The following is a 22124-nucleotide window of genomic DNA, read 5'->3' as shown; positions in this document are numbered from 1 at the left end:
TTCTCATCCTTGTTTTCAAATCTCTCCTTGGCCTTGTCCCTTACTCTTTCTGTAATCTCCTCCAACCCCACAACACTCCGAGATATCTGTGCTCCTCTAATCCTGTCCTCTTGTGCCTTCCCAATTATAATTGCTCCACTGTTGGTGGTTGTACCTTCAGGTTTCTAGGTTCCAAACTCTGGAATTCCCTCCATACACACGACTGTCTCTCTACCTTGCTCTCCTTCTTTTAAGATACCCCTTAAAACCTAACTCTTTGACCAAGCTTTTGCTTATTTGACCTGTGGCTCGATGACATACTTTGCTTTACACCGCTCCTGTGAAGTGCCTTGGGACATTTTATTATGTTAAAAGTGCTATATAAGTATAAGTTGTTGTTATGCACAATCTGATAGCCTCATGGCGCATCTGTTCAAGCTGCAAAGTGCAACTGAAAAAAGCAATGAACGTAGGCCTTCAGGAAGATGAAACCCTGTCACATGTACCAAACCAGTATGTTTTTAACATATAAAGAAAAGATTGTCTTCATTGAGGCCACTGATAAATGCTCAGTACCCACATGCTGTGGAGAGGACCGGCGAGGATCCACGATGCCAGGCTTTCACCCGCATGTTGCCATGCGATTTCACAATGAATAAGTGTAACCGGGCCCTTAGCTCCAGTAGATGTAGGCCCAGTGTGACCAGGGAGGTGAGGCAGGAGGACTGTTACTGCCTCCTGTTCACAGTACCTTCTAGGGGATGGGCCTGCACTTAGGGGTGCCATTTTGATCACCACGTGACAGCAAATTTGGGCAGTCTGAGGTATTGTGCCTTGGGGGATGCTGTGGTTACCCAAAAACTAGCATGGAGAATGGCCAGATGAAAACCACTTTGATCACTTGGAGCTGATAATGTACAGTAATTTAGTTTGTTACTGGTAAACCGATTAATCAACTGCAAATACAGCCAAAGTCAAGCTGTTTTTAAAGCCATATTCTGAGGGCGCAACCTGTGTTATTACTTGTGGCATTCCATTGCTTTTCAAATTAGAATCTTTTTTAACCACAAATTGGGATCTCGATCAGAAGCTACAAATCATGCTACCTAAACCAGAAAACGTTTTATTGATTGCATTATTGCAATTGTGGCATCCAGCTGCTTGTCTAAGTAAGCAGTGTTGAAAAGCTTAGTTGAAACAGCCAATCATTCGGATTATTGTGTTACCGGAAATGACGTATGCAAAGATTTCAGCCATGGGGCCATTTTTTTGCATCCCAATGGAGGTGTGATTGCAAAACGCTGAACATAGATCCTTCTTGCTGGAAAGACTATTTTCCTCTGTCTTCCCTACTCCGCGCCATTTGGGTGTGACCTTTTCCATGAGCCGGGCCAGCCTTTGGTGCTAAATGCCATGCACCTGGTCAGGGGCCCCATTGTGAGGGTCACAGGAAAGTTGTACTTCCTCCCACACACTATTTTCGTGTGCTGGTGCAGGTTTGGAAGCCTTTGAAGAATGCACTTCCTTGGAGAAGCTTGCTGGGGAGTTGGGAGCATCCGGAAAGGTAAATGTAAAATGTGTTGACACCTTCAAATGTCACTATTAGATGCTGGATTGTAATGTAGATATGTTTTAATGCATAGATTCATCATAGGGCTCTGTCCTGCAAAGGTAAGTTGACTATTACATTGACCACCGTTGTATAAGTGATGACATGCATTACAGTACTTTTTCCATTGGAGAAAGTGCCATCCTCCATTCAAAAATGTGAGAAAATGTGTTGGAAAACCTTTTTCATGTTTGCCGCTGAGATTTAAAAGCACAGATAGCTCTGACTGTGAAAAATAAACCATTCCCTGCTTTTGAAAGATGAAAGAACAATCCAAGCACTCACTCTCCTCCATTAATTGACAGGCAATCTGCTTTGAAATGCAGAAATCAGTATCAGTTCTTTCAATTTCAGCCTTAGGAGTTGAGAAGCCAATGTTTTGATAACTGTGGCCATTGCCAATTTGTGGCTGAGTTCCAAAAGCTGTTGGTCTGTTGACACAGCTGTTCAGGGGAATGAGAGACATTTTAATAACATACTTTGCTTCTGATGTGATTTCAGAGAACATGTCTGTTTGTTTACACAACCTAATTGTCACTTAATGGATTGACTTTCTCCAATGCAGAAGATTTTTTTGTATTATCAATGGTGGGTGTTTGAATGAGAGTTTCATTAGATTTTAACAGCTTTTGTTAATTGCATTTAGAATAATTTCTATTGCTTTATATGCTTTCTGTATCTAGTAAATACTGGGTGAGTCGCTATGAAAGATACACGGGGTATGGAGGTGGCGTGGGGATCTGAAGGGGCATGGAGTGGCATGGGGGATCTCGGGGCATAGGATGACATGGGGGATCTGAAGGGGTATGAGTTGGTGCAGGGTGAGGGGGCATGGGGGAGCTTAAGGGCACATTGGGTGGCATCGGGTATTTGAGGTTGCATGGAGGGAGCAGGGGAATCTGAGGGCATTGATTAGCATGGGGAATCTGAGTGGTCATGGAGTGGGATGAGAAGGTGGGGGAGGTGAAGTTAGGGAGCCTTTAAACCATATTGGGACCTAGGCTGCTGTCTCTAGCTACAGAGGCGAGCCTACTAACCAGCCCACCTCTGTACCCACACTCCTCCCGCACTCCATCGAGGTTCACAAAGGGCACTGCGAACATGAACCCTGACCAAAACCCTGGGCAAAGTCACACATCGGTCGGGTATGTATTTTGGAAAGTGGCAAAAGGTGCAGGTTGGGTTTTCCTGAGCCCACACAAAAATCCGGGTCATGTACGTGGTCGGTGGACCAGGCGAACCACTTTCTGTTCCAGTGAGAAGGAGCTAACTTCAGAAAGCCAGTCCTGTTTCCCAGAATGCAGCCGCACAGCAGTGTGGCACGACCCTGTTTGACCTTTGTGGTCACAAGTGCAGACAGCACAGGAAAATGAGTATTCTCAGGCACATAGTCAAATGGATCATGTAACTGCGGGCAGACTCGAGATCTACTGCTGGTTTAATAATGCCTTTTAAAAAAAATACATCATATGGAAACGCCCACTCAGCCACAGAAAGAAACGCTTACCATCTTTTGTGAGCTCATGAGGTTAAATCCGATGACTTTCTTAATGTACGAAATGTAAACCTATTTAAAGGTCCAGATTGCCTCAGTTTTTCTTTGAAAACCCACAGGTAAGGTCTCATTTGAAAGGAAAGGAAAACACTTTAACATCTTTCACAGTAACTAGAGGTTGCCTGTGAAAATGCTGTGTGAGACTCGCCAATTTATTTACCCCAACATCGAAGCGGTAAAAAAATCTAGTTAATCAACACGTGCAGGAGGAAGAACGATGAACATTCCAACTGTGTTCAACCTGTTGGGCATTTCCAGAGTTTTCTGCTTTCAGTTTAGATTTGCAGCATTTGTGTTTTTATTTCCTTTTTACCTCTAATTAATTCCAGCCTTGGCTCAGATTATAGATGCCACTTCTGGTTGCTGAGTTGAACGATGGGCCTATGGCTTTGTGGATTTGCACTAGACCAGTGAGAATGTAATGCTCATTCAGCAGCTGCCAGGCAGGTCCAATGAGTGCACCAGATTGAACATGGGTGGGGCGGGGGCATGCTTGCTGGGGGCGGGTAATGTCTTCTCCAGGTTGAGTGTTAGTGGGGGAATTCAGAGTTGCAGGTAATTTGTGGGATAATCCAAATCGTGAAGCTGCCCTCTTCCTCGATCTTTCTGGGAAGTACTTTGAGCAGCACCATGTTAGTAGATTTGATTCACTTGAACATGATCTTCCTAATTAAACATGTTAACCCCGTGAGAGCTCATGTAGTTTAGGTTGAGCCCAACCTGAGCTGTAATCATTTGTGCACTTTCGGCTTTTGAGAACCGTGAAAAATACCTTAAGGTGTGGGAAAGAAAGAAATTGCATTTCTGCAGCACCTTTCACCATCCCTGATATCCCAAAGCGCTTTATAATCAATGAAGCACTTTACATTACAATACAGTGACAACATTTCATGATGTAGAAAACCTGGAAGCCAATTTGCACAAAGAAAGGTCTCACAATCAGCAATGAAATAAATGACCAGGGTGTTAGCTGAAGGGTAGATGATGGCCAAGGGATTGGAGACCCCCCCTACCCTCGGCTGTGAATAGGACATGGGATCTGTTCTGTCCAGCTGAGAAAACAGATGAGGCCTCTGTTTAACGCCTCATCTGAAAGCAAGCACTCTGACAGTGCAGCACTCCCTCAGTATTGCACTGAAGTGCCAGTTTAGATGATGTGCTCAAGTCTTTGGAGCTGGGCTTGAACCTACGATCTTCTGACTCAGAGGTCTACCAATTGAACCAAGGGTAATAAAAAACGCATGAACATAAATTGATGAAGGAAAGGGCTGCTTGGTTGATCAATCCCAGCTGGGCTCATGGGTGCTTTGAGCTGCTTAGGCACAGTACTTACTAGACAAGTGGCTGCGTGAGAAGATGGGTTTCTGTTGTCAGTCTAGATCAACTTGCTGCTTCAAATAACTCATGCCATTTTATCAATCTGCTCAATTAACAGAGGCAAATGGATCAGATTGGCATTTTTTGTTATTCATTCAAGGGATGCGGATGTTGGTGAAAAGCACTGTAACAGAATAAATGATTAACTTAATGAAACTCAAATGTGGATGTAATTTGCCTGTACGCCAGATTTGCACAGAAATTAATTTAACTACTTATTTCTTGTACAGAGTAGAAAAACATAATTTGCCTTAAAATGCTTTATTATTTTAATATGTGTGAGTGTTGTGTTTGCATTTTACATGGAAATTAGATGCAGTGTACCCTGTACTCAAAGACCAAGTGATAGACATCTGTGAGAAATCTTAAATATGTGTTCTTTCCTATTGAAGTGACTATATTTAATGTATTAAAAGGTTTATGTTTATCTGTGCTTCCTGACATCTGGTTCCCATTATAAAATCCTATGTCCATTATTTACAATAGTAACATTCAGTAACATTGGATAACATTCGTGCCACACCAGTGTCAGGCAATGACCATCTCAAACAAGAGGGAATCTGACCATCTCCCCCTGACATTCAATGGCATTACCATTGCTGAATACCCCACTATCAACAACCTGGGCGGGGTTACTGTTGAACAGAAACGGAACTTTTCTTATACATTCATGGGATCTGGGCATCACTGGCTAGGCCAGCATTTATTGCCCATCCCTAATTGCCCCTGAGAAAGTGCTGGTGAACTGCCTTCTTGAACTGATGCAGTCCATGTGGTTGGTACACCCACAAATCTGAGGAGTTGCGAATGGTGCTGAACATTGTGCAATCATCAGTGAACACCCCCACTTCTGACCTTATGATGGAAAGAAAATCATTGATGAAGCAGCTGAAGATGGTTGGGCTGAGGACACTACCCTGAGGAACTCCTGCAGTGATGTCCTGGAGCTGAGATGACTGACCTCCAACAACCACAACCATCTTCCTTTGTGCTAGATAGGACTCCAACCAGCGGAGAGTTTTCCCCCCGATTCCCATTGACTCCAGTTTTGCTAGGGCTCCTTGATGCCACACTCAGTCAAATGCTGCCTTGATGTCAAGGGCAGTCACTCTCACCTCACCTCAGGAGTTCAGCTCTTTAGTCCATGTTTTAACAAAGGCTGTAATGAGGTCAGGAACCGAGTGGCCCTGGCCGAACCCAAACTTGGCATCAGTGAGCAGGTTATTATTAAGCAAGTGCCGCTTGATAACACTGTTGATGACCCTTTCCACGTCACTTTACTGATGATCGAGAGTAGACTGATGGGGCGGTAATTGGCTGGGATGGACTTGTCCTGCTTTTTGTGTACTGGACTTGCCATATAGATAGTGTGGCTACAAAAGCAGGTCAGAGGCTGGGAATTCTGTGGCGATAACTCACCTGCTGACTTGCAAAAGTCTGTCTACCAACTACAAGGCACAAGTCAGGAGTATGATGGAATACTCTCCACTCCCCTGGATAAGTGCAGCTCTAACAACACTCAAGAAGCTCAACACCATCCAGGACAAAGCAGCCCACTTGATTGGCACCCCATTCACCACCTTCAACATTCACTCCCTCCACCACCGATGCACAGTAGCAGCAGTGTGTACTATCTACAAGAAGCACCTCACCATGGCTCCTTCGACAGCACCTTCCAAACCCACAAGCTGCACCTCCCTAGAAGGACAAGGGTAGCAGGTGCATGAGAACACTGCCACCTGCAGGTTCCCCTCCAAATCTCACACAATCCTGACTTCGAACTATATCGCCGTTCCTTCACTGTCGCTGGGTCAAAATCCTGGGAATCCCTTCCTAACAGCACTGTGGATGTACCTACACCACATAGACTGCAGCGGTTCAATAAGGCAACACACCTTCTCAAGAGCAATTAGGGAGGGGCAATAAGTACTGGCCTAGCCAGCGACACCCACATCCCATGAATTAATAAAAAAATAAAGGCTCATGTAAACCTGTCACGTTGTAATTACACCATCCAGTTAGTCGAGATATTGCAGCACCGCTTGGGGTTAAGGGCATTAGTGGAAGTTGACAAGGATAAGTGGGCAGTTTCAGTTATAAAGATGCTGATAGGAAGTTTTAATGAAATGTAAAATTCAGGATAGAATAGAAGACTTTACAGTGGGTACAGTTTCTGCCAGTGCTTTGAGGTTGAGATGCATCCCTACCTGTAACCATGCTGAAGGCTACACTAGGGCCAGGACTTTTCCCTTGTCGGGTGGGCTTAGCGAGGGCGGGCGGGAGTGGTCGGGGGGGAGGCGGTGAAGGGAGGGTGAGAGGGCAAGTTCGTACATGCGCACTGGAAACGCTCCCTGAGGCACAGAGCTGCCTCCGGGAGATGAAGAGTTCTGAAAATTAAAAATAAAGATTTTTAAAATGTTAAAAAAAACATGTCCACTCGTGTGACTATCACATGAGTGGGGGATGTGTTAGGAATTAGGACGAAATTTTTAAAACTTTTTTAATGACGGGTCGAAACCTCATCCCGCCCGTGAATGAGCGTTCGCAAAAAATGCACCGGCCGCTTGGCCTTTTTGCCTGCCCGCCAACCGTGAAGTTGGACAGGCAGCGAAAAATTTAATTCAGTTACATTTTTAATGGCCTTAATAGGCCTTTTAATTGTCGGCGGGGGCGCTGCTGACTCCTGCATGTGCCTGCCGACCGAAGCATCGCGTGAGTGTGCGATGATGATGGGATGCTCGCCCGACGCCAGCGTGCATCATTTTACACTCGGGCACACGCCCGCCCGCTCAGTGAAAAATCCTGTCCTAGGTCTCGATTTCCCACGTGCATCACCATCTCCAATCAACCATGTCCAACTAGGAATTCACATTCTTGGTTTATTTCCCTTTGAATTTTTTGGGAGGTGGATGATTCACTTTGGACAAATGCCTGCTAATGATTTCTTTTGCACCTCTTTGAGCTGACTAGCAGTTTCAGTCCTCTCTAAATACAGCACCTTTGCAGCTGCTCCTTTTTAATTGATTGGTTCTGCGTAAAGCTGGTAAAATATGGAAGAGTTTGGCTGTAATATCTCGTGCTCTTTTCACACTCTGCTTGCATGAAAACTGGCTTCCGTCGGGGTGTATCCTGTGAGGAGTTAAGAGGAAGAGACAGCGTTTTATTTGAAAGTAACAGAAGCTCTCTACCTGCAGCTGGCTAAAACCGCCCCATCATGATGCTTATGTTAATATTTGAACACTGACTCTAATGATTCCTCTACTTTGAGGTAGAACAGCTGTAAAGGAGGCTGTTACAGGCAGCTTTCACCGTGTGTGTGTGAGCCTGTATCCTGGGCCGCAGCATGTTAGGTTTATTTTATTAACGCTTCTCGGCCTTTTGGCTAAGATCAAGTGTAGTATCTGTTCTTATCAGTCGCTTCTCGGCCTTTTGGCTAAGATCAAGTGTTGCAGGGGCGACACCATGGTCCTGCCAAGGCAAGGTCGGGATGGAAGGGCTATAACCAATCGCAATCCAAATCCATACCGTGGGTTACCTATCACCGTCCGAGTCACGGTGAACCACAGCGAAGGAGGATCACCTATGGATCGGGGCTTCTTCACCAGGAGGATCCTGTTGAAGGCGTGCGGCTTCCAAGCTCCGGAGATCTTCACCCTGCACGACTCCCGCAAAGGTGGTTATTTTGACGTGACGTTCAAGCGGGTGGCAGACTGCGTCCGGCTCCTGAGGGTGTTCGAGGAGAAGAGAGACCTGCCGGAGATGAAGATCCTGACGGCGGAGCCGCACTTTTCTCTGCCGTTGCAACGGGAACGTGAGGTGATGGTGCATGTGTACAACCCCTTCGTCCCTGTCGCCGACGTGGTCACCTTCCTCACCAGGTACTTCGATAAGGTGGGGAGCGGCACCGAGATTCGAGACGACTTGGGGATCTGGACAGGCAAACGCCTGTTTAAGGTCACGCTAAAGACCGATGGTAAGGGAGCCATTTTCCACCCTCCCTCCAGTTTCGCTATCGGGGGAAACCGTGGCTACCTGGTCTACGCTGGGCAACCCAAGCATTGTCGCTCATGCGGCAAGGCTGGTCATGTGGCGGCCAACTGCAGCGCCTCCCTCTGCAAGATCTGCAAACAGGAAGGGCACCAGACAAAAGACTGCAAACAGGCCAAGTGCTGCAACCTGTGTGGCGAGGCAAGTCACCTCTACAGGACCTGCCCCAAACGCTGCCGTACTTACGCACAGGCAGCCAAAGCCGACCAGGGGGAAGCAGAAGAAATGTTTCGTGTCACTCCAACCACCAAGGCCCCCAGGGAGCTCAACGGGACAAAGGAGGACACAGAGAGAGACAAGGTGGAGAAAGAGATTGAGGCAACAGAGAGCCAATCAACAGCACTACCCCCTGAACCTCCCAGTCCTCAGGACAGCGAATCAATGGAGGAGGAGGCAGCAGTGGAAAAGCAGCAGGGGGAGTGGCGGACGGTGAAGAAGAAGAAAAGTAAGAGGGAGCGAAGAAGAAGCAAAGGCGTTTCCCAGAGAAGCGGCAAGAGGCGTCTCCCATCCGACACGGATGACAAGGGCAGCAGCTCTTCGGATGATGAAGTGCCAGGGCGGCACCGACAGAAGAGGCGGCAAAGCTCCAGGGCGTTGGAGGACGAGACACCCGAGCTCCAGAAAATTGGAGACAACAAGGAGACCAGCGCACCCCAACTTTGCCTGCAACCTGAGGAGGCCAGTGCACCACAGCCCCTGGAATCTGGGAGCAGTGAGGCAATCATCGCACCCCAGCTCCAGGAAGCCGGGAACAGCAACACCCCAGAGGGGGTGAGTTTTGGAGAAGCTTCTCCAGCAAAGGTCATCTCAAAACCCACTCTCTACATGAACCTCCAGATGCCACCGGAGCAGAACACGGCCAAGGAGATCTACCTCAGCCCATCCAAAGTGAAGGAATTTGAGCTCACTACGGGTATGAAGGAGCAGACTAAAGGTCTGGGACTCTCAGAGACAGTGGGTTTGGTAGGAGAATAAATGCTTTAAAATGGGTTTAAAGATTGTATCCATAAATGTGCGTAGCATTAAATCTACTACGCGATGTGTTGCGACCTTGGACTACCTAGCCAAGGTCAAAGCTGACCTGTTGTTTCTGCAGGAGTGTGCGATACCGCACCTCAGCTCCTACAGGCAATGGTCACGATGGTGGTCCCATGGGCCATCGATCTGGTCGGGCGGAAACGACTCTCGTTCCTCCGGCCTGGGTATTCTGCTGCGGGGAGGCAACTTCACCGTCTCCGAGGTTAAGGAGGTGGTGGGCGGGCGACTCCTGGTAGCAGACGTAATGTACAAGAACGCTCCACTCCGGTTAATTAACGTGTATGGCCCGGCACAAGGGGCTGAGCGGCTGGAGGTTTTTCAGCAGCTCCCACTGCTGCTGGCGACCTCCAGGCCGGTCATTCTGGGCGGTGACTTCAACTGCATCATCGATGCGGCTGGACGATCCGGCAGGGCCGGCAGCAGATTGGACGCTACGTCCAGATCCCTGATGGAAACAGTTAAGGATGCCAAGCTGCACGACGTCTTCAGCAACCCTGCAGACGGAGCGCAGCGTAGATACACCTGGTCGCGGCCAGACGGGTCCATTCGTTCCAGGATAGACTTCCTGTTTGTGTCCCGTGCATTCACAGTCAGATCCACCGAGGTCAAGCCGGTGTTCTTCTCTGACCACTGCCTCCTACTGGCGGACTGCCACTTGGAGAAGGACCTGAGGGTGGGCAGGGGGGCATGGAAGCTAAATGTGCAACTGCTGACCCCAGAGAACATTGAGGAGCTCAAGAGGGATTACAAAGGTTGGAGAACCGTGAAACCCCTCTTTGAGTCCCTGACACACTGGTGGGAAGCGATCAAGGGAAGCATCAAGAGGTTTTTCATCCGCAAAGGCACCCAGAAAGCTAGAAAGGAACAGAGGGAAATGTCCCGACTCCAGAAAAAGATGCAGAATCTGCTGCGGCTACAGTCGATGGGGGTCGATGTCAAGGAGGAGCTCCAAGAGGTGAAGGGCCAGCAAGCCTCGCACTTTGCCTCGGAGGCCTCCAAGATCATCTTCCGTTCCAGAGTCCGCTCCGTGGAGCAGGATGAGACGTGCTCACGTTTCTTCTTCCAAAAGGTACACAGAGAGCGCTCTGTGATCAGCAGCCTGAAGGAAGAAGACGGCTCAGTAAAGTCATCACGGTCCGACATTCTGAGGATCAGCAAATCCTTTTATGCCGGATTGTATGACGTGAAGCCCACGGACAGCACGGCCTCCCAGTCCTTCCTGTCCTCTATCACGGAGGTCTTAGACCACAGTACGCGGGAGAGCCTGGACAAACCGCTAACTCCTGATGAACTGACTAAGGCCCTCGAGTCCTTCGAGAAGAGTAAAACCCCCGGAAGCGACGGCTTGCCGGCGGAGTTGTATTCGGCTCTGTGGGACTTGATCGGCCCAGACCTGCTAGGAGTGTACGAGAGTATGCTCCTGGCCGGTAGTATGTCAGAATCCATGAGGAAAGGCATCATCACCCTCATCTACAAGCACAAGGGGGAAAGGGAGGAAATTAGAAATTGGCGACCCATTTCACTGTTGAATGTGGACTATAAGATTCTGTCCAAGGTCATCGCCAATCGGGTCAAATCCGCTCTGGAATTGGTGATTCACCCTGACCAGACCTGCTCTGTGCCAGGCAGGAAGATCTCTGACAGCCTGGCGCTGCTCAGGGATACGATTGCCTATGTACAGGACAGGGGTGTGGATACCTGCCTCATCAGCTTGGATCAGGAGAAGGCCTTTGACAGAATATCGCACACCTACATGGGGGATGTGCTCTCCAAAATGGGGTTTGGGGAGGGAATTCGAAATTGGATCCAACTGCTCTACACTAACATCAGTAGCGCAGTCTCAATCAATGGGTGGGAAACAGATAGCTTTCCGATTAAATCTGGAGTCAGGCAGGGCTGTCCTCTCTCGCCTGTCCTTTTCGTGTGTTGCATAGAACCCTTTGCCGAGTCCATCAGGAAGGATCCGGGCATAAGAGGAGTGACGATCCCAGGCAGTGGAGGCACTCAGGTAAAAGCTTCCCTGTACATGGACGACGTCGCCGTCTTCTGCTCGGATCCGCTGTCGGTGCGCAGACTGATGCACATCTGCGACCAGTTCGAACTGGCCTCGGGAGCCAAGGTAAATCGTGGGAAGAGCGAGGCCATGTTCTTTGGGAACTGGGCTGACCGATCCTTTGTCCCCTTCACTGTCAGGGCTGACGGCCTGAAGGTGCTGGGGATATGGTTCGGAGGGACCGGGGCATGCGTTAGAAACTGGAAGGAGCGAGTGGCTATGGTGAAAAGGAAACTGGGCATGTGGGAGCGACGCTCCCTCTCCATTGCGGGTAAGAACCTGGTCATCAGGTGTGAGGTACTCTCGCTGTTGCTGTACGTGGCGCAGGTCTGGCCCATTCCAGACTCCTGCGCGATGGCGATCACTCGAGCCATCTTCCGCTTTATCTGGAGGTCGAAAATGGATCGTGTCTGCAGGGACGCGATGTACAAGCCTCTAGATAAAGGGGGAAAAAACGTGCCCAACATCGCCCTCATACTGATGGCCACCTTTGTGTGTGGCTGCATCAAGCGGTGCGTAGACCCTCAGTACGCAAACACCAAGTGTCACTACGTGCTGAGGTTCTACCTGTCCCCGGTGTTGCGAAGGATGGGTCTGGCCACGCTGCCGCGGAACGCTCCAAGTAGTTGGACCGTGCCGTACCACCTGTCCCTGGTGGAAAAATTTATGCAGAAAAACACCTTTGACCACAAGTCCATCAGGCAGTGGTCAGCACGTAACGTCTTAGAGGCCCTGAGGGAAAAGGAGAGGGTGGACCCTGTGGGATGGTTCCCCGAGCAGACTGTCAAAGTCATTTGGCAGAATGCCTCATCGCCAGAACTTTCCAACAAGCACCAAGACGTAGCTTGGCTGGTGGTGAGAAAGGCCCTCCCCGTCAGATCCTTCCTACACGCCAGGAGGCTCACCCCCTCTGCACGTTGCCCTCGAGGTGGCTGTGGTGGGGAAGAGACCGTTGTTCACCTCCTTGTGGATTGTGCCTTTGCAAAGAAAGTCTGGAGAGAGATGCAGTGGTTGCTGTCGAGGTTCATCCCGAGCAGTTCTGTGACACAGGACTCTGTGCTCTACGGGCTGTTCCCAGGGACACACACCGAGACAAACATCAACTGCAGCTGGAGGATCATCAACTCGGTGAAAGACGCGCTTTGGTCTGCCCGAAACTTGTTGGTCTTCCAGCACAAAGAGTTGTCCCCGACCGATTGTTGCGGACTGGCACAATCCAAAGTCCAGGACTACGTGCTGAGGGACGCACTAAAGCTTGGGGCAGCTGCCGCAAAGGCGCAATGGGGAAGGGTCGCTGTCTAAGACCTTTCTACCACAGCGCACGGAGAGACTGGGAACTGTTTAGAGCCCCTCGGGCTGTACAGATCAAAATGAAAGGCTGTAAATGATTGTAATATTGTTTGTACTGATGCACCTGGTGATACATTTTGTAAAAGTTTAACCTGGATTGTACCCTTGTAATGTTGTTTTTGAAATGGTTTGGAATGTGATTGAAGATATTTTATGAATAAAGTATATTTTTACAAAAAAAAACAACAAATATTTCCTATTCACAAGTTCAGTGCATGTGCAATTTTGGGTGCTACTGTTTACAAAATGATGTAATGTTTGAATAATCTGACAGAGTTAATGATCTTCAAAGAATCGTAGTTTGCAAGGGAGACAATCATCTGATTTCTCGTGCAATAACCTGGAATTTCTAAATCAGAACTGTTGAATTTGAAGTTGCAATGTGAACAAGTTATGGAGACCAAATTTAAAAATTCGAGTATGAGTTTGTTAAAAGTAATCCCAAAATTCAATTACAAAAATTAAAAGTACATGTCTGTTTTTTAAAATATAAGCGTCAGCAGTCTTCAGCTGAAGAATGTTTGAGTAACCAGGTTGCGACTGTGTTCAGTTATGTTACTGGCTGGATGATGTCAGTTTACTGGTCACTGGTATTAATATTCATTTCGATAATGCCCATGGTTTTTGGAATCAAATAGTTGTGCAAGTAGACAGGCCAAATGTTAGTTTCCACATCTTTTTTCAGTAAACCTTAGCTTATGGTTTATTGCTCCTCAGGGAACATTCAGGATTTACTTAATTTGCATAGTCAGTTTTGACAAGTGCCTTTGATCTAAAGAGTATTTGGAACAAATCGTATCGTGGTTGCCAGCCACCTTTATCCAGATTTTTTTTCAGGCCTGTGGAAATTTCCAGACAGCAGCCTACTGACTGCTGTTCATTTACATGGAGAATGTTCAAATGAAGGTCATTCTTACTGCGCATGTTTGCTTGGTTGCTTTTCTGTGGCAACATTTGTTTGGTGTGATGGGATCCTTAGTTGGCACGTAAATAAACCTTTTAAATTACAAATCAGCTGTGATTATGTCTGGGATATAATCCTTCCCTCTAGCCCCCCTCCCCCAGAAAAGTTCAGTCTTCATAGACGATTATAGTGGCATCTGGAACTGATTATCCTGTCTATCATCTAAAGCTGGATTGCTCAACTGGGAACAGATCCATCGCCTGAGTTCAGGTCTGATAGAAGCTTGGGAAAGGATTGTCATGCGGAAATGTGATTGTCCAAAGTGGCTGGTAAATTCGGTTCCTTTAACCTGAGAATCTTGTAGCACAACCTGTGAGCTCCACTCCTCTGTTCATTTCCCATTGCTCGGTAAATGTCCCCTTTGAACCACAAAATTTGATTCACAATCTCCATCATCCGACTCTGGTGACAGTATGCGTTGAAGAAGATTATAACTAGAGCCATGCTACAATTCAACAACAGCCTGCATTTATATAGCACCTTTAACAGAGTATATGCACCTAGGCTGCTGAATCAATGGCCACCAATGGTGAGGGTGAAAGAAGTTGGGGATGTGCATGATAGGGAGAGGCTGAGGCCAAAGAGGGATTGGAGCACAATGATGTAACAGTTTCCCATTTATATTCTTATAATTTGCACCTTCAGTTTTGTTTATAGCCTACTCATGCTTATTTCAAATTATCTACTGACTTCTTTTAGCACAGAATTCCCATGTTATTTAAGTTGTCTAATTCAATATCTTTTACCACACAGCTTGCTTTGAATTATGAGGAATAGACTAGTTGGCCAAACCGTTTCAGTTTTGATGTACAGTTTGGAGGCTGCAACTGAACCTACTGCACATGTTCTGGGATAACAACAGAAAATGCTTAGAAAAGCACAGCAGGTCAGGCAGCATCTGTGGAGAGAGAAACAAATTTAACCTTCCGGGTTGATGACCTTTGACTGGGGAAGCCTTGTTTCTCTTTGCACAGATGTTGACTGACCTGCCGAGTGTTTCCAGCATTTCCTGTTCTCTTTTTCAGCTTTCCAGCACCTGTAGTATTTGTCTTTGCAAATATTCTGGGTATTAGTAGAAGTAAGTTGGGAAAGTGCAGGGTGTTGAGTGACGGCAGGAGTGGAAATTTTTACAAGCAATCTGTTCTGTGGAATCCAGCATAAAGCAGTCTTACATCATTTTGACATTTTCATGCATTTTGCAACTCAGTAATAATTATAGATGTACTAATGCATTGAAATGATGAGCCAACGGAATTATTTGCAAGGATTTATCATTTCTTTGAAAAGTCAAGTGCTCTGTTGATGCGCTTATTCTAAACAGCAATCCTGAAGTGGAGCATAGTTTAATTTGCTGAAAAGACCCCTGGATCTCATTGTGCACTTTGCTTAATGCAATCATAATGTTTGACATGTAGGCTTCAGAGTAGCAACAAGCTGATTGTGAAGCATGGCTCTTGGTGAGTTTATACAGCTTCTGTATTTCAGGATTGCTGAAAAAAGAGACATGTCAAAGCTTTGAATTGTCACTCATCAAGACACTTCGCAAGAATACCAATATAAGGGGAAAAGGGGGAGTACAACAATTTCTACTGCATGAGAAGAGAGTGCTGATTGGTTGGCAAGTGGACTCAGATTGGTAGAGGCGATGCCATGGAGAATATACCAGTGATGATGACTGACAGTTAGCTGCCAAGCATTGTTTGAAATTTAAACCAGGCAGTTCAACCCTGATTGGTCAAGGCATTACCTTGAGGAATGAGTCAGCAAATGGCTGTCACTTATCTTGTTTAACTGAAACAGGCGCAATGTGTGTACATGTTCTTTCTGTTTGCAAAGAGCAGGGCCCTGTGTATTAATATATGTAGCTTCCAGTATGGAAACAGACAAAAAAATTTCTTTGCTTTCACTGCCTCTACCAACCAGAGTCCATTTGCCAAACAATCAGCACTCTCTTCTCACACAGTATAAATTGCTGTTTTCCCCTTATATTGGTATTCTTGTGAAGTGTCCTGATGAGTGCAAGATGAAAAGCTTCGACATGTCTCTTTTTTCAGCAATACTCAAGTTCTGTGCTACCAAACGACTATTTATGTATTTCAGTTGAAAACCATGTTTGTATGATTTCTGTATCTCTAATCTTCAAATCATTTATTTCTTGACAGCTCAGTAACTTCATTCAATAAAGGTTATTCCCTCATCCTTTACATCTACCTGCTGTTCACACTTCTGTTAGCAAGAAGGCAGATTGGTTGCCTACCCTCTGGTTGTTGTTGATTGCTCTCCCCCTTTATCTCCTGGTAAGCCATCAGCACATATTAAATATCACTCGAATAGCCCTCCCCTTGCAGAGAGACACTGGGGCCTCTGTGCAAGGAGAGGAGCGCAGACCGGGGCTACTTTCCTCCATCCATGGCACATAGACTCAAAACCACCATGCTGCCAGATTCACAGGTCAACCATTGAAGTTATTAGTTTGTAGAATTTGTTCCACAAGCGAGCAAGTCTTCACTCTGCATTAACAATTGGCTTTTTCACTAACCAGGTACACTGTTGATCCCATCATTTTCCATCATGAGCTTTTCCAGTCTCACAAGCCTTACTTTTTATTAACATGTTGAGAATAATGTGCAAATGACAGTGCAGATGTAGTTTAATGAGGAATCCAGCTGATGTAAATCTAGCAACTCTTGAATTGTTTCTGTCATCTGAATTCTGAGGTGAAATTGTAGCTTTGAAAGCATGCCTCTTTATAATAAGGCCTGTAAATTTCCTGGGTTGCTTTGAGTCAGTATATCCCAGTGCCGATGTTAACTTTTATGTGAGATAATTCACAATTAAGGATCAATGATGTTTGTCATAACTGCAGTCTTGTGAAGAAGGAATTTATAGTTCACTCCTCGGAGATTCTATGATGAGTATGGGTAATTAGTTGCGTATATAGTCTAGAACTAAAACCCTTTTTTCCCAATCTATAGCAATTGCGTTAATGGCGACAGTGAATAATGAGCAGGATTTTCATTCCAGGTTCTGGTCCCACCCTCGAGATGAAACCCTGGTTGGGGACCCACAAATGCCAGCGGTGGGGCCCCTAGAGGGCGATTGTGGAGAGATGGCTAATTAAGCGGCTGCCCCCTCCAATTAAGGATGGCAGTCAGGTTGCTGAGTCAAGAGGAGGCCCATAATATTAAATAACCTAGTTATCACTGATTGACCTTTGCTCATCAATCAGCTTTTCATTTGTGAATATTTGCTCATGATATATTCACAGTGATAACAGTAGCATGCACATAGCGGAAATACAAGCCTAGTCAGTTCTCCAGTATAAAGAAGCAAATGTCATTGCTAACCCTGCTAATTGCAATGAATATCTAGTTGAGACATTTGTGATCATTTTGTGTCATTAAATTAAAAGTCACCCATGCTTCAGAGGTTTAAATATCAACCGACTATTATTTGGTCTTCATATTATGAAAAAGGAATAGAAGCACAGGAGAAGGTGCAAAAAAGATTCACAAGTATGATAGCAGAACTGAGAGGATATACTTGTCAGGAAAGGCAACAGACTGGGATTATTCTGTCTAGAAAATAGAAAGCAGACGGTTGACTTGATAGAGGTCTTTAAAATAGTGAAGGAGTAAGGTAGATGGAGAGATTTTTGCACTTGTGGAGGAGACCAGAACTAAGGATCATAAATATAAACCAATAGGGAACTCAGGAGAAACTTCTTCACCCAAAGCATGGTTAGAATGTGGAACTTGCCAACGCAAGGAGTAGTTGAGAGAAATGGCAAAGAAGGGGAAGCTTGATGAGCACATGGTTGGACAGGGTAGAGGAAAGGAATAGAAGGATACGTTGATAGGGTTAGGTGGAGAGTGGTGGGAGGAGGCTCATGTGGGGTTTAAATGCTGGTATAGACTAGTTGGACTGAATGGCCTGTTTCTGTGCTAGATTCTATGTAGACAACTGTGTAAATGCATTTGCTTCTGCTTCCCACAAAGAAAAAGGGAATTTCTGTCAACTTAGTAACATTCTTTCACAGATTCTATAAGAACCGCTGCTGGACTTGGGATTTAATCTGCGAGATAAGGGGCTGTTGGCAGCTTGGTGTAGGTTGCTGCCCAAGAGAATTGTGTTAGTGCAGAAGAACAGTGCCTGTCTTGTTGGCTACACTGTGTGTAATAAAATATAACAAGTCCTATCTGTCTATCACTTCCTCAGACATCTTTCAGCTTTTCTTATAAAAAAGAGCAAGTAAGATTAAAGGTAGCGGCTACATAAAGCTGACCTTCACAAAGTCCTTAGTAACACTTCAGTTTGCATTTTTGAAAGGTCTGATTCTTTACTTCCATGACACTGATGTCCGTGAAGTGGGCCATTGTTGCATCATTGTGAAGAGTGGCTTGTACTGTTGAGCAATGAACTGTTTCTCAATGGACTTCATCACTTCAAGCATTGAAATATTCAATTCCCCTGGTGGATGCTATGGCACCAGGCCCATGTACACAAGTTCAATCCCTAGTCTGTGTCCTGAGTTTGCTGATCTCATTAGAGTGTCTTTAGATACATTACAGTTGGCCTCAGCGACTCTCGGTTAGGGACGGTTCTTACTCTTGACTGGCCTGTGCCCTAAAATATGCCCCTGATTTTAAAAGGAAAAGGTGTACCTTTTGCGGGTGTCAGGTGAGAATAGGATAAGGCTTGACTCTCGTGTTGCCTCTAACCAAGTAGCTTGTATACACTTTCATACAGACGTGAAGAATGGCCACTTAGCTGAGGTAACCAAACGGTTGTGAGACTGGTGTTCTCCAGCACATCAGTACCTCCCCGGGAGAAAAATCATTGGAAAGAAAAATATTTGAATAGCTACGCAACTTCCCAAATCATTTCTTCTCCCTCCCTGCCATTTCACTTTTTCCAGAATGCTCACCCTCCCCACTCCCCACCAAATATCGATGTATTTTTACCCATTATGTTGTTGGAGCACAGGGAAATTCTTTGTGAAGGACGGAAAAATAAAATTCTCTCGTCCACAACAAGTTGTAAAATACCATTATCTTTTGATGGGAGAAAGACCTTGGTCCTAGTGCCTTGAGCCACACAGCTATTGACCACTATCACGACAGAGCCCTTAAATCAAAAGGGCCAATATCAAAAATATGCAAACATTTATTTTCCCTTTAGGATGATAAAACAAACTGGTCAGAAATGTTTTTTGGGTGGTTGTGAAATATAATAGATTTAAATTGATAATACTTAGACCACTTTGGGTTTCCTCTTGAATTGGCACTCTTTGCCTGCTCTACCGGCCACTAGATAAAATCCTCCTAATGAACAAATGATGCTGGGTTATCGTTTTGTGAGAACTATTGTACTGAGTATACTAACCTGGAGTTCAAGGATTTAAGCAAGTGGACGTGTTTGACAATGAAATACTATTTCTGGTGCCTTTGAAACCTTACAATTTAATGAGTAAATAACAATGAGGGGCATGGACAGGGTGGATAGGGAGCAGCTGTTCCCCTTAGTTGAAGGGTCAGTCACGAGGGGGCATAAGTTCAAGGTGAGGGGCAGGAGGTTTAGGGGGGATGTGAGGAAAAACCTTTTTACCCAGAGGGTGGTGACGGTCTGGAATGCGCTGCCAGGGAGGGTGGTGGAGGCGGGTTGCCTCACATCCTTTAAAAAGTACCTGGATGAGCACTTGGCACGTCATAACATTCAAGGCTATGGGCCAAGTGCTGGTAAATGGGATTAGGTAGGTAGGTCAGGTGTTTCTCACGTGTCGGTGCAGACTCGATGGGCCGAAGGGCATCTTCTGCACTGTGTGATTCTGTGACCCCCTCCCCCCCAAAACATTTTAACGATAAGTATTTGGAATAACAAAACACAGAGATCTAGTTTTTAAAAAAAAGCTCTAATAGAACAGCACGGTGCCAAAGGGTATTAACAGCATCCATGCCAGTTGGTAAAGTCAAAACTAAGACACATCCTTTCCTTGCTAAGAGAGAGATTATCGACTTTGTTCATTGTCAACGCTCCTCACCCACAACCAGTGTCCCAGCAATCCCCTATTACATGTGTTCAGATACCCAGTATGTTTTTTTTTATTCATTCACGGGATGTGGGCTTCGTTGGCTGGGCCAGCATTTATTGCCCTTGAAGGTGATGTGAGCTGCCTCCTTGAACCACTGCAGTCCCTGTGGCGTAGGTACACCCACAGTGCTGTTAGGAAGGGAGTTCCAGGAGTTTGACCTAGCGACAGTGAAGTAACGGCAATATATTTCCAAGTCAGGATGGTGAGTGACTTGGAGGGGAACTTCCATGTGGTGGTGTTCCCATGTGTCTGCTGTCCTTGTCCTTCTCGGTGGTAGTGGCCGTAGGTTTGGAAGGTGCTGTCTAAGGAGCCTTGGTGAATTCCTGCAGTGCATCTTGTAGATGGTACACACTGTTGCTACTGTGCATCGGTGGTGGAGGGAGTGAATGTTTGTGGATGTGGTGCCAATCAAGCAGACTTTGTTGTCCTGGACAATGTCCAGCTTGAGTTTTGTGGAAGCTACACTCATCCAGGCAAGTGGGGAGTATTCTATCACACTCCTGACTTGTGCCTTGTAGATGGTGGACAGGTTTTGGGGAGTCAGGAGGTGAGTTACTCATCACACAACTCCTAGCCTCTGGCCTGTTCTTGTAGCCACAGTATTTATATAGCTAGTCCAGTTCAGGTTCTGGCCAATGGTAACCCCCAGGATGTTGAAAGGGGGAGATTCAGTGATGGTAATGCCATTGAATATCAGAAAGTGATGGTTGGATTCTCTCTTGTTGGAGATGGTCATTGCCTGACATTTGTGTGGTGCGAATGTTACTTGCCACTTATCAGCCCAAGCCTGGATATTGCCCAGGTCATACTGCATTTAGACATGGATAGTTTCAGTATCTGAGGAGTCGCGAATGGTGCTGAATATTGTGCAATCATCAGCGCACAACCCCACTTCTGACCTTATGATGGAAGGAAGGTCATTGATGAAGCAGCTGAAGATGGTTGGGCCAAGGATACTACCCTGAGGAACTCCTGCAGTGATGTCCTGGAACTGCGATGACTGACCTCCAACAACCGCAACCATCTTCCTTTGTGCTAGGTATGACTCCAACCAGCGGAGAGTTTTCCCCCTGATTCCCATTGACTCCAGTTTTGCTAGGGCTCCTTGATGCCATACTCGGTCAAATCCTGCCTTGATGTTAAGGGCAGTCACTCTCACCTCACCTCAGGACTTCAGCTCTTTTGTCCATGTTTGAACCAAGGCTGTAATGAGGTCAGGAGCTGAGTGGCCCTGGCGGAAACCAAACTGGGCATCAGTGACCAGGTTATTGCTAAGCAAGTGCTGCTTGATAGCACTTTTGATGACTCCTTCCATTACTTTACTGATGATCAAGAATAGACTGATGGGGAGGTAATTGGCTGAGTTGGATTTGTCCAGCTTTTTTGTGTATCGGACATACCTGGGCAATTTTCCACATAGCCGGGTAGATGCCAGTGTTGTAGCTGTACTGGAACAGCTTGGCTAGGGGCACGGCAAGTTCTGGAGCACAAGTCTTCAGTACTATTTCCGGAATATTCAGGGCCCATAGCCTTTGCAGTATCCAGCGCCTTCAGCCGTTTCTTGATATCACATAGAGTGAATTGAATTGGCTGAAGACTGGCATCTTTGATGCTGGGGACCTCCGGAGGAGGCTGAGATGGATCATCCACTCGACACTTCTGACTGAAGATTGTAGCAAATGCTTCAGCCTTATCTTTTGCACTGATGTGCTGGGCTCCTCCATCATTGAGGATGGGGATATTTGTGGCGCCTCCTCCTTCAGTGAGTTGTTTAATTGTCCACCACCATTCACGACTGGATGTGGCAGGACTGCAGAGCTTAGATCTGATCTGTAGGTTGTGGTATCGCTGTCTATCACTTGCTGCTTATATTGCTTGGTATGCAAGTTGTCCTGCGTTATAGCTTCACCAGGTTGACACCTCACTTTTAGGTTTCCCAGGTGCTGTTCCTGGCATGCACTCTTAATTGAACCAGGGTTGATCCCCTGGCTTGATGGTAATGGTAGAGTGAGGGATATGCCGGGCCATGAGGTTACAGATTGTGTACAGTTTTGCTGCTGC

At 46.3% G+C, this 22124-nt stretch overlaps 1 protein-coding gene and 1 pseudogene across 4 annotated transcripts in view; both read left to right on the top strand.

Moving 5' to 3' along the window:
* gpm6bb (glycoprotein M6Bb) overlaps positions 1-22124 on the top strand; it is a 209140-nt gene that overhangs the window by 118022 nt on the left and 68994 nt on the right. The window lies entirely within an intron of this gene.
* LOC144692068 (U2 spliceosomal RNA) lies at positions 7883-7984 on the top strand (annotated as a pseudogene).

Source organism: Cetorhinus maximus, chromosome 16 (genome assembly GCF_964194155.1).
Source record: "Cetorhinus maximus chromosome 16, sCetMax3.hap1.1, whole genome shotgun sequence".
NCBI classification, from domain to species: Eukaryota; Metazoa; Chordata; class Chondrichthyes; order Lamniformes; family Cetorhinidae; genus Cetorhinus; species Cetorhinus maximus.
The sequence above is the reverse complement of the archived record's forward strand: the minus strand, read 5'-3'. Positions and strand labels throughout refer to the sequence as shown.